The following is a 13,142-nucleotide window of genomic DNA, read 5'->3' on the forward strand; positions in this document are numbered from 1 at the left end:
TTCCAATCCTTCCAATCCTTCCAATCCTTCCAATTCTTCCAATTCTTCCAATCCTTCCAATCCTTCCAATTCTTCCAATCCTTCCAATTCTTCCAATCCTTCCAATTCTTCCAATTCTTCCAATCCTTCCAATTCTTCCAATCCTTCCAATTCTTCCAATTCTTCCAATTCTTCCAATCCTTCCAATTCTTCCAATTCTTCCAATTCTTCCAATTCTTCCAATTCTTCCAATTCCTCCAATCCTTCCAATTCTTCCAATTCTTCCAATTCTTCCAATCCTTCCAATTCTTCCAATTCTTCCAATTCTTCCAATCCTTCCAATTCTTCCAATTCTTCCAATCATTCCAATCCTTCCAATTATTCCAATCATTCCAATCCTTCCAATTCTTCCAATTCTTCCAATTCTTCCAATCATTCCAATCCTTCCAATTATTCCAATCATTCCAATCCTTCCAATCCGTTTCCTCTCATTCCATCATCACTAACGTCCTCTTCCTCTTTCTTCTTCTAATCTTTTTTTTTCCCTTTTTCTGCAGTTTTTAGTTTCGTTCTATTTTTTTTCTTTTTTTCTGTTTTTTCATTCATTTTCTCTTCACCAACTTCCTTCTTCTTTTCTTTTTCTTCTTATCTTTTTTCTGGTAAGTTCTCTTCCTTTTTTTTCTTTACTCAAATTTTTCGTCTTCACATTTTTTTTTTTTTTTACTCTTTTCTGTAATTTTTTTTCGTTTTCTCTTATTCCATCTTCATCAACCGCCTCCTCCTCCTCCTCCTTCTCCTTTTTCGTCTTTTCTTTTTCTTGTAATTTCTCTTTTTTTTTCTTTCTTCAACTTTTCGTCTCTTCCTAATTGATTTTTTATTTATCATTTTTTTTTGTTTTTAAACGTTTCTCTTATTCTCTCTCTTCATCAACCTTCCCCTTCTTCTCATTGCTCTCTTTGTTATAATTCCACGCAATGTTTTTTTTTCTTTCTTCGACTTTGTTTCATCCTTTTTCGGTTTTTATTTTTCATTTTTTTTACTTGTTTCCTCTTGTTCCTTCTTCATTAATCTCTTCCTCCTCTTCCTTCTCCGTCTTTTTTTTCTCTTCTTCTTCTTCTTCTTCTTCTTCTTCCTATCTTCGTTTTCTGGTAACTCCACTTGGTTTTTCTTCTTCATCCTTTCGTCTTTCCCTAATTTCTTTTTCTTTTTTTTTTTTTGGACAACCTCCCCCTCATTTTTTTTTTTTTGTACACTTCTTTCTTTCTTTATTTATTTTTTCTTTTTCCTGTTTTTTATTCATTCATTTCCTCTTCAACTTCCTTTTCCTACTTCTTCTTTTTATCTTTTTTTTATTTGTCGTAATTTCAATTCTCTTTTCTATCTTCATCTTTCTTCTTCTTCTCTGCATTTTTTCCTGTTTTATTTTCCATTCCTTTCCTCATACTTCCTTTTTCCACCAATCTCCTTCATCATCTTCTTCTCCTCCTTCTTATCTCTCTTTTGTTGTTAATCCATTTCTTTTATTCTTTCTTCCTTTCTGCGTTACGCCCTAATTTGTTTTTTTCTCTTTTCTTATTTCTTATTCTTCTCCACTTATTTCCTCTTCATCTACCTCTTCCTTCTTCGTATCTGTTTGTTTGTTTTGTCATAATTTCACTTTTCTTTCTTTCTTTCTTTCTTCAACTTTTCGTACCCTTATCATTTTCTTTTTTTCCTGTTTTTTTTATTTGTATTCTCTCTTCATCAACCTCTTCTCCCTTCTTCGTCATATTTCTTTTTTCTGGTAATTCTCTTTTTCTTCTTTCTTCAACTTTTCCTTCCGTCCTATTTTCTTTTTTTCCTTTTTTATCCGTTTCCTCTTATTCCCTTTTCATCATCAACCTCTCCCTTCTTCTTATCTCATTTTTGTTGCAATTCCACTTTTTCTTTTTTTCTTTAACTTTATCGTCCTTTTTTGGGTTTTTTTTGTTTTGTTTTTCTTTTTCTTCTTCATTTCCATTTCTTCCATCTTCATTAACTTCTTCCTCCTCCTCCTCCTCCTTCTCCTTCTTCCTCTTCTTCTTATCCTCCTTTTTTTGGGTAATTCCACTCCAGTTTTTTTTTCTGTCTTCGTCTCTTCCTAATTTATTTTCTTTATTCTTCCTTCTCTTCTCTTCCTATTCTTCCTTCATCAACTTCTTCCTCCGTGTTTTTCTTTTCGGTTAATACACTTCTCTTTTTCTTTCTCTTCTTCTTATTATTATTATTATTCTCTTCGTCTCTCTTTGGTTGCAATTCCGCATTTCGTTTTCTTTTCCTTCTTCGTCTTTGCGTTTCGTTCTAATTTCCACTTTCTTATCTTGGCCCGGAGCTCAACTTAATTATCTTACAAGTTCTCTTCATCCTTTGTAGTTTCACGACTTTCTTTTCTTTATCTTTATTTCTTCTTCCTCTTGTGTATTCCTTCTCTTCTTTGGTAACTTTTTTCCCTCTGAGCTGTATTTCCTTTTCTTCTTCTTCTCCTCGTTCATATTCTTATTCTCATTCGTCGGTTTGTGTCTGTCATTTTGTTTCAAGTTTTTATTTTTTGTGTGTTTTTATCTATTTTTTTCAAACCTCACTTTTTTCTCTATTATTTTTTTCCTTTTTTTACCATCACATAATTTTTTGCTTTCCTTTTTTCGTGTTTTTTATACCTTTCAAATATTACTTTTCTGTCATTTTCTGTTTCGTTTTTATTTTTTGTGTTTTTATCTATTTTTTTCAAACCTCACTTTTCTTTCTATTATTTTTCTCCTCTTTTTACCATCACATAATTTTTTGCTTTCCTTTTTTCGTGTTTTTTATACCTTTCAAATATTACTTTTTGTCATTTTCTGTTTCGTTTTTATTGTTTGTGTTTTTTTACCTTTTTTTTCCAAAGCCTCACTTTTCTCTCTATTATTTTTTTCCTCTTTTTACCATCACATAATTTTTTGCTTTCCTTTTTTCGTGGGGTTTTTTTTTAACTTTTCTTTCAAATATTACTTTTCTGTCATTTTCTGTTTCAAGTTTTTATTTTTTGTGTTTTATTACCTTTTTTTCCAAGCCTCACTTTTCTTTCTGTTATTTTTTTCTTCATCTTTTTACCATCACATATTTTTTTGCTTTCATTTTTTCGTGTTTTTTTTTTCTTTTCTTCCACAGATTACCTTTCTTTTCTTTTTTCTAATTTTTTCCATGTTCTTTCGCCTCCTCACATTTTTCAGGCTTCCCTTTTTCTTGTTTTTTTCTTCCTTTTTTCTTCCAAACATCTTTCTTCTTTCTAATCTCTTCCTCTCTTCTGGCCACATTCTTTCAGTTTTATTTGTTTTCTCATCAAACTTTTTTCATTTCAGACGTCATCCATCTTTCTAATCTCTCTCTCTCTCTCTCTCTCTCTCTCTCTCTCTCTCTCTCTCTCTCTCTCTCTCTCTCTCTCTCTCTCTCTCTCTCTCTCTCTCTCTCTCTCTCTCTCTCTCTCGTTAAACTTTTCCTTCTTTTTCTTTCTCTTTTTTTAAACCACCTCTCTTCATAATTAATTCCTATTTCTTTTGTCATATTCATTTTTCTTCATTAATTATATCAAACGTTCTCATCTCAAAACATCACCTTTTTCTTCAGCTGTCTTTCTTTTTTTATTAATTTTCCTCTTCCAGATTGCTTCTAATTGCTTATTCACTTTCTTTTGTTTGTTTTTTAATATTCTATCAAACTACTTTTCAGATATCACTTCGCTTCCTAATTTCCTCCTCTCTTTTTCTGGTCACATCATATCAGCTTTTTTTATTAAAGTTTCTCATTTCCAAACATCACTTCTCTTACAAACCTCTTTATTCCTCTCTGGTCACATTATTTCATTTATTATTTTCTGTGTTTTTTTCTATATTTACCTTCTTAATTTCTTACTTTCTTTTCTTGTCAACTTATTCCAGTTTTCTTCATCTTCATCACACTGTTACCTTCTTCCTCTATTCATCTCATTTCTTCGTTAACATCACTTTCTTCCTCACTTGTCATAGTCTCATTTTCTTCATCACGTCATCTTCATCTTTCTTTTTCTTTATGGTAACTTTGAACTTCCCTTTCCATTCCTCATCTTCATCAACCTATTTATACCCATTTTCCTTTCTATTTTCACTTTGCTCATTTTGTTCTACCTTTTTCAAGCATTTTCCGTCTGTTTATCACTTTCCTCACCTTCGTTTGTTTATTTATCACTTTCATCATCTTCCTTTACATGTTTATCACCTTCCTCGCTAACCTATTTCATTTCTCTACTTCTCATTTTCCTTTCTATTTTCACTTTTCTCCTTTTGTTCTACCTTTTTCAAGCATTTTCCGTCTGTTTATCACTTTCCTCACCTTCGTTTGTTTATGTATCACTTTCATCATCTTCCTTTACATGTTTATCACCTTCCTCGCTCACCTATCTCATTTCTCTACTTCTTATTTTCCATCTCTGTGTCACCTCCTTGTTTTATCCTTTTTCAAGCATTCTCCGTCTGTTTATCACTTTCCTCACCTTCGTTTGTTTATATATCACTTTCATCATCTTCCTTTACTTTTTTATCACCTTCCTCTCTAACCTTACATACTTAATTTCTCTACTTCTTATTTTCCATCTCTGTCTCACCTCCTAGTTTTCCTCATTTTCCTTCGTTTCTTTCCTCCTTCACCTATCATCTTTTCATCTTCCTCGTTCACCCCTAACCTAACTTAACTTCACTTTCAACTCTACTCATTCCTCTAACTTTAAAGACCTTTTTTCTCACCTCCTAACTTTTCTTTTTTTCCTCCGTCACTTTCTTCTCTCACCTCTCTGCTTTTCGCCTTCCTCGTTCACCCATAATCTAACTTAACTTCACTTACAACTCTTCTCATTCCTCTACCTTTAATGACCTTATCTCTCCCCTCCTAAGTTTTCTTTTTTTCCTCCGTCATTTTCGTCTCTCACCTCTCTTCTTTTCACCTTCCTCGTTCACCCCTAACCTAACTTAACTTCACTTACAACTCTACTCATTCCTCTAACTTTAAAGACCTTTTTTCTCACCTCCTAACTTTTCTTTTTTTCCTCCGTCACTTTCTTCTCTCACCTCTTCACCTTCCTCGTTCACCTCTAACCTTACTTAACTTCACTTTCAACTCTTCTCATTCCTCTACCTTTAAGACCTTTTTTCTCACCTCCTAACTTTCCTTTTTTTCCTTCGTCACTTTCCTCTCTCACCTATCATCTTTTCACCTTCCTCGTTCACCTCTAACCTAACTTAACTTCACTTTCAACTGTACTCATTCCTCTAACTTTTAATGGCCATCTTTCTCACCTCCTAATTTTTCTTTTATTCGTCACTTTCCTCTCTCACCTATCATCTTTTCACCTTCTTCGTTCGTCCATAACCTGACTTATCTTCACTTTCAACTCTACCCATTCATCTACCTTTAATGACCTTTTTTCTCTCATTCCTCTACCTATGATGACCTTTTTTCTCACCTCCTAACTTGTCTTTTTTTCCTTCGTCACTCTCCTCTCTCACCTCTCTTCTTTTCACCTTCCTCGTTCACCTCTAACCTAACATAACTTCACTTACAACTCTTCTCATTCCTCTAACTTCAATGGCCACCTTTCTCTCCTTTTACTTTTCTCATTTTACTTCCTTACTTTCTTTCCTCGCCTTTCAGTTTCCTCGCATATCTGTTTCTCTCTCAGCTTTAACCTAATTTAAGACCTCATTTTTAACTCTATCCATCCCTCTATCTTTCTTTGTTCATCTTTTTCATCCCTAACTTACCTCGTTTTACTTTCTCACCTCTCATCTTCATCACCTTCCTCACCTTTCCTTCTCACCTGCTTTTCACTTTCCTCCTTCATCTAAAACCAAACTTGAGACCTCACATTCAATATTTATTCATTCCTCTTCTTGCTATCATTCTAACCTCTAACATTTTTTTCATTTTCCTCCTCACCTTCTTCTCACATCTCTCATTTTCCTTACCTTTCTCTTTCACCCCAAATCCAACTTTACCTCATTTTCAAGTTTTATTGATTTTGTTTTTGTTTGTCCATCTTTTTCACCTCTAACTTTTCTCATTTTCCTTCCTCACCTCTTAACATCCCTCGCCTTTCACCTTCCTCACCTTCACCTCCCATCTACTCCTCACTTGATCCTCCTCCTCCCTCATCTTCATACTAACTTATCCTAACTTAACCTCACTTTCAACTCAATTCATTCATCTATTTTTTTTTTTTGTCCTTTCGTATCACTAATTTAAATCCTCTTAGTTCCTCACCTCTCATTTTTCTTACTTCCTCTATTCTATTCTCATCCTCTTTCTCTTCTTCCTTATTCCTTACATAACTTAACCTCACTTTCAACTCAATTCATTCATCTTTTTTTTTTTTTGTCCTTTCGTATCACTAACTAAAATCCTCTTCTTTTCTCACCTCTCATTTTTTTCTTATTTCTTCCTCTCTCCTCTTCTCACCTTCTTTCTCCTCTTCCTAACATAACATAACCTCACTACACTTTCTTTTCCTTTCTCATTCATTATTATTCATCTTCCTCACCTCTAACTTTCCTCATTTTCATTCTTCACCTTCATCCTTCACCTCTTCCTTCTTCTTCACCCTTTCCCCCTAACCTCTAACTTAGCTTAATCTCACTTTCTTTTTCCTCTACCATTGTCTTACTCTCATTCTTCATCTTCCTCTCTTACGTCTCATCTTTATTACCTCCCTCACCTTCCTCATCTCTCATCTTACTCACCTTCCTCACCCTCTCTCATCTTCCTCACCTTCCTCACTCACTCTCATCTTCCCCCCGCCAGGCCGTGGACAGAGACCCACCTGACGGACGCGCGGAGTGGCAGATCAAGGTGCAGGTGAGAGACGGCCAGCGAGTCTCACCCTCACTTATCGCAGCCGCCGACCGAGCCTCCCGCCACCGCCCCCGCTCCGCCCCCCACCCACGCCCCCCGCCCCCTTCCCAGGACCCCCCGCACTTCGAACCTATGGGGGAGGTGCAGGAGGGGCCAAGAGGTCAGGGGAGGCAAGGGGTTCTGTTCCCAGGGGTGTATTTCACGTGGGGTCGCGACGAGACATCAAAAATTGTGCCCCTTGAAAATTCCCTCCAGAATTCTGTGTTTTCTTCCATCCGCGAGGGAGATGCGGAGGGAAAGGAGGAGAGACAGGAAGCAGGCACCCGTAACTCCCCTAGGATGCAGGAGGGAGTAGGACCAGGAGGCGTAGGAGGCGTAGGAGGAGAAGGAGGAGGAGGAAGAAGTGAAGGGAGGCCAGAGTTTCCGATGGGTTTCATAGATGGTGCGCAACGACAAAGAACAACAACAACTCGGGCTGATGGGGGAACGACGAGGCTGCAGAGGAAGAGGAAGAGAGGAGGAGACTTTATGCCCAACAACCGCAGGGCGACGAAGAGGAAGACAAGGGAGAAGACGTACAGGAGCACCAAGGACGACGCGATAAAAGGAAGAGGCGCTAAACAGGAAATAAAAAGAGATAAGCAGGAAATGAGAAGAGAATCCGCCAGGGTGTCAAAAAATATCCCCACTCGAGTGAAAGCCGAGGGACTGGAAGCCGGCGTAGCGACAGGGGGAAGGAGGCTGAGAGAGGCCCCTTTCAACCCCTGGGGGAGACCACGCACCAAATACATCCCCCTGAGAAGGCAAACAAGACAGACGAGGCAAACAAGACAGACAAACCACATGAAGCGTAAACAACCACCCAGCGAGGACTTATACAAGGCAAAGAGACCCGTGGACGAACTAAACCTCCATCACGACCATTCTTTGAGCCGCGCGGGGCCTCATTTCCCTCCTACAAACGGGACCAAAAGTAGGAGGAGAATCGGCGGCGGTGCACGGGTACCCCCCCACGGTCATCACCCCTCGTGCCTCGTAACTCCGCCATTATCGGGTCGCAGTGCAAAGTTGGCACGTAATAGATACAGAAACTCGCTCCTTCTCCACTCTTTCGCGAGACGGTCCAGCGGCGGGGGCGAAGAGAAGGAAGGAGGAAAAGGGGGAACAGAAGTAGATAAAGCAAGACAAAGGAGCGAGAGGAGGAAGACAGGCTGTAACGTAGGGCTGGAAAATATCCCACCGCTGCCACCAGTGTTGAGGAATGAGAAAACGGGAAACAGGAAACCGCAAAAGAAAACGAGGAGTGAATTCGACTATAACCACAACCACCAACACTACCGACCCACCCATCACGCCCACACCCACGGCCCTGCACCCACGCACACCCACACCCACGCCGCCTCCCCCAGAAGAAAAAGAGACACACGCACGAGCAGGAAGCCATTGGAAGACGATGAAATGTATGTACGGAGATACAAAGCCATGAACGGGCGCTGCGACACCTACGACACGTTTTCTATACGCGGAGAAAACGAGAACGTGAAAGAAAACGAAGATACGAGGGAGGACGATGGTAATGTGAAGCGCATGAAGAACGAGAAGGATAATGAAGTGGAGGATGAGGAGGAGATAAGAAGTGAGTTAGAGTGGAGGAGGAGGATAGGGGAGATGATCGCGGAGATGAGACGGGAGGAGGTGCATGTGGCGGAGACTGTGGTGAAGGTGGTGGTACAAGACGTCAACGATAACGCCCCAGTCTTCCCTAACACTACCATGTACGGCGAAGTGCAAGAGAACGGCCCGATCAGTAAGTACGAGAGAGAGAGAGAGAGAGAGAGAGAGAGAGTATTAGTGGTAATGAATGCAAGGTTTATGTAGATTTTATCCCCCTAAAGACAAGAAGTTGAGAGTAAAAGAAAATAGAGTTGGACAAAAATTAAAGATATTTGTAAGATTTAAAGTTATTCGACCCGACCCATTGAGTTCTTTTTCTTTCTTCTTTATCTTCTTCTTCTTCTTCTTCTTCTTCTTCTTCTTCTTCTTCCTTCCTCCTCCTCCTCGTCCCCAAGTCAAACATCCACTCTTTTTAAATTTCCTCTTTATTCTCCCATTTTCTATGACGCATAACCCGTTTTCTTCGTCTTGGTTTCCCTTCCAGCGGTGACTAATTTAAGCGTTCGTCTGATCCACGACTTCATATCCTCTTTGCATAAATCGTGGAATATTTGCACTGAGAGAGAGAGAGAGAGAGAGAGAGAGAGTATAATCAGTATTTCCTCTTTTCATTTTTGTCTCTCTCTCTCTCTCTCTCTCTCTCTCTCTCTCTCTCTCTCTCTCTCTCTCTCTCTCTCTCTCTCTCTCTCTCTCTCTCTCTCTCTCTCTCTCTCTCTCTCTCTCTCTCTCTCTCTCTCTCTCTCTCTCTCTCTCTCTCTCTCTCTCAAACTCCTCCCTTCTGAATTTTCTCCTCCTCCTCCTCCTCCTCCTCCTCTCCTCTTCCTCCTCCTCCTCCTCCTCCTCCTCCTCCTCCTCTTCTATTCCCCTCGTTCTAACCTGTCAACCTTCCTTCCTTCCTTTCCTTCCCTTCCTTCCCCCTCTCTCCCTCCCCTCCCTCCCCCCTCCCTTTCATCGGATCACGTGTTTACAGCCAGCCAAGTCGTCTTCGTTGGCTACATGAAAGAGAACTAGCTCACTTTATTTCCTCTTTTTTTTGCCTCACTTTTTTCCCTCAATTTTTTCCTTTTCTTGTTTTCTTTTTCTTATCGTTAACTTTTTTTGCTTTCCTATTTTTTTTCTCAATTTTTTTTTCCTCTATTTTTTTCCTTTCCTCATTTTTTTTATATTTCTTTCCTTTAACTTTTTTTCATCCTGTTATTTTTCCTTTTCCTTTTTTTCGTTACCTTCAATTTTTTCCCTTTTATTTATTTTTATTTCCTATATTTCTTTTCCTTTCCTCAAACTTTTTCTTATCCTATTTTTTTTTATTTTCTATTCTTTTCCCCAAACTTTGTCTTCTCTGTTTCTTTTCCAGTTTTCCTTTTTTTTTACTTGTTTTCCTTCTTTTCATATTCTGTTGCCTTATTTTCCTCTCCCCTCACTTTCCTCCTTCATCGCTACTCACTTTTCTTTCCCTTTTCCCCTCTTTTCCTCTTTTTTCTTAACTCATTATTTTTCTTCCTTCCCCTCTTTCCCCTCTTTTCCTCTTTTTTTCCTCCCTCACTATTTTGTCTTCCCTCTTACTCTTTACTTTCTTCCCCCTCTTTCCCCTCTTTTTCCTCTTTTTTCCTCCATCATTTTGTCTTCCCTCTTACACTACTTTCATCCCCCCTTTCCCCTCTTTTCCTCTTTTTTTCCTCCCTCACTGTTTTCTTTCTTCTCTCTTACTCTTTACTTTCTTCCCCCTCTTTCCCCTCTTTTCCTCTTTTTTTCCTCCCTCTTCCTTCCTTCCTCGTACTCTTTACTTTCTTTCCCCCCTGTCCCCTCTTTTCCTCTTTTTTTCCTCCCTCACTATTTTCTTCCTTCCCTCTTACTCTTTACTTTCTTCCCCCTCTTTCCCCTCTTTTCCTCTTTTTTTCCTCCCTCACTATTTTGTCTTCCCTCTTACTCTTTACTTTCTTCCCCCTCTTTCCCCTCTTTTCCTCTTTTTTTCCTCCCTCACTATTTTCTTTTCCCTCTTACTCTACTTTCTTCCCCCTCTTTCCCCTCTTTTCCTCTTTTTTTCCTCCCTCACTATTTTCTTTTCCCTCTTTCCCCCTCTTTCCCCTCTTTTCCTCTTTTTTTCCTCCCTCATCATTTTCTCTTCCCTCTTACTCCTTACTTTCTTCCCTCTCTTTACCCTCTTTTCCTCTTTTTTTCCTCCCTCATCATTTTCTCTTCTCTCCTACTCCTTACTTTCTTCCCTCTTTTCCCCTCTTTTCCTCTTTTTTTTCCTCCGTCACTATTTTCTTCCTTCCCTCTTACTCTTTACTTTCTTCCCCCTCTCTCCCCTCTTTTCCTCTTTTTTTCCTCCCTCATCATTTTGTCTTCCCTCTTAGTCTTTACTTTCTTACCCTTTTTTCCCCTCATTTCCTCTTTTTTTCCTCCATCACTATTTTCTTTTCCCTCTTACTTTTTACTTTCTTACCCATTTTTCCCCTCTTTTCCTCTTTTTTTCCTCCCTCATCATTTTCTCTTCCCTCTTACTCCTTACTTTCTTCCCTCTCTTTACCCTCTTTTCCTCTTTTTTTCCTCCCTCATCATTTTCTCTTCTCTCTCTCCTACTTTCTTCCTCTTTTCCTCTTTTCCTCTTTTTTCCTCCGTCACTTTTCTTCTTTTCCTTTCTTTTACCCATTTTCCCCTCTTTTCCTCATTTTTTCCTCCCTCACTATTTTGTCTTCCTCTTACTCTTTACTTTCTTTCCCCTCTTTCCCCTCACACTTTATCCTATCCTCCTCTTTTCATTTCTTCCTACTCCCTTTTTCCTCTTTTTTTTTCTTTCCTTCACTTTTCTTGTTTTCCTTCATTTCACTTTTCCCCTCATTTCCTCATTTTTTTCCCTTTCGCTTCCTTTTTTCCCCTTCCAACTTTTCCCTTCATTTATCCCTCATTTCATTTTTTTTCCCTCTCTTCACTTTCTTCCTCCCCCCTTTCCCACACTTTCCCCCTCCTTTCCTTTTCCTGCATTTCCCTTCTCACCTTTCACCCCACCTCCCCCTCATTTTTCCCTCCTTTCCCATACTTTTTCCTCCCTTCCCTTCATTTTTTTCCTCTCCCTTATTTTTTTCCTTCTTCCTCTCTCTCTTCTCTCTCTCATCTCTCTCTTCTCATCTTCCCCCCCCCCCCTTTCCCTCACTTTTTCCCCTCCTTTCCCATTTTTTTTCTTTTCCCTTCACTTTTTTCCCTCCCTTCCCTTCATTTTTTTTTCTCTCCCTGATTTTTTTCCTTCTTCCTCTCCGTTTTTTTTTCCTTCTTCCTCACCCTTATTTCTTTCCTCCTTCCTCTCCCTTATTTTTTTCCTCCTTCCTCTCCCTGATTTTTTTCCTCTTTCCTCTCCCTTATTTTTTTCCTCCTTCCTCTCCCTTATTTTTTTCCTCCTTCCTCTCCCTTATTTTTTTCCTCCATCCTCTCCCTGGTTTTTTTTCCTCCTTCCTCTCCCTTATTTTTTTCCTCCTTCCTCTCCCTTATTTTTTTCCTCCTTCCTCTCCCTGATTTTTTTCCTCCTTCCTCTCCCTGATTTTTTTCCTCCTTCCTCTCCCTGTTTTTTTTTCCTTCTTCCTCTCCCTTATTTTTTTTATGCTTCCTCTCCCTTATTTCTTTCCTCCTTCCTCTCCCTGATTTTTTTCCTCCTTCCTCTCCTGATTTTTCCTTCTTCCTCTCCCTTATTTCTTTCCTCCTTCCTCTCCCTGATATTTTTCCTCCTTCCTCTCCCTGATTTTTTTCCTCCTTCCTCTCCCTTATTTTTTTCCTCCTTCCTCTCCCTGATTTTTTTCCTCCTTCCTCTCCCTGATTTTTTTCCTCCTTCCTCTCCCTTATTTCTTTCCTCCTTCCTCTCCCTTATTTTTTTCCTCCTTCCTCTCCCTTATTTCTTTCCTCCTTCCTCTCCCTTATTTTTTTCCTCCTTCCTCTCCCTTATTTTTTCCTCCTTCCTCTCCCTGATTTTTTTCCTCCTTCCTCTCCCTTATTTCTTTCCTCCTTCCTCTCCCTTATTTCTTTCCTCCTTCCTCTGCCTTATTTTTTCCTCCTTCCTCTCCCTTATTTCTTTCCTCCTTCCTCTCCCTGATTTTTTTCCTTCTTCCTCTCCCTTATTTCTTTCCTCCTTCCTCTACCTTATTTCTTTCCTCCTTCCTCTCCCTTATTTTTTTCCTTCTTCCTCTCCCTTATTTTTTTCCTCCTTCTCCCTCGCATCCTTGGTCCTCGCTAACTCACAAGACGTAAGCCACCCATAAAAAAAAGATGCGATACGAGGAAAAAACTCTGTAAAAGGGAAAGAAAAGGAAAAAACAAGGACATAAATACGAGGACATAAATAGACTGACTGACTTGGAGGGAAACTAAAAAAAAAAAGAAGAAAAAGTAATGAATGTAACCTTGGGAATGTGAGGGAAAAATGTGTGTGCGTGTGTATGTGTGTGCGTGTGCGTGAGAGAGAGAGAGAGAGAGAGAGAGAGAGAGAGAGAGAGAGAGAGAGAGAGAGAGAGATGAAAAAACATCATATTTTTCTTGCCCTCTCCTCTTCCTCCCTCCCCCCTCTCCGCCCTTCCACTCCCCACCCCTCGCTCTACCTTCTTCCCCCCACCATCCCCAACACAACCCTT

General features: G+C 39.4%; 1 pseudogene; it reads left to right on the plus strand.

Annotated features, from left to right (window-relative positions):
- Positions 1 to 13,142, plus strand: part of LOC127010211 (putative neural-cadherin 2) — a 202,096-nt pseudogene that overhangs the window by 161,087 nt on the left and 27,867 nt on the right.

This window comes from Eriocheir sinensis, chromosome 42 (assembly GCF_024679095.1).
Source record: "Eriocheir sinensis breed Jianghai 21 chromosome 42, ASM2467909v1, whole genome shotgun sequence".
Classification (NCBI taxonomy): Eukaryota; Metazoa; Arthropoda; class Malacostraca; order Decapoda; family Varunidae; genus Eriocheir; species Eriocheir sinensis.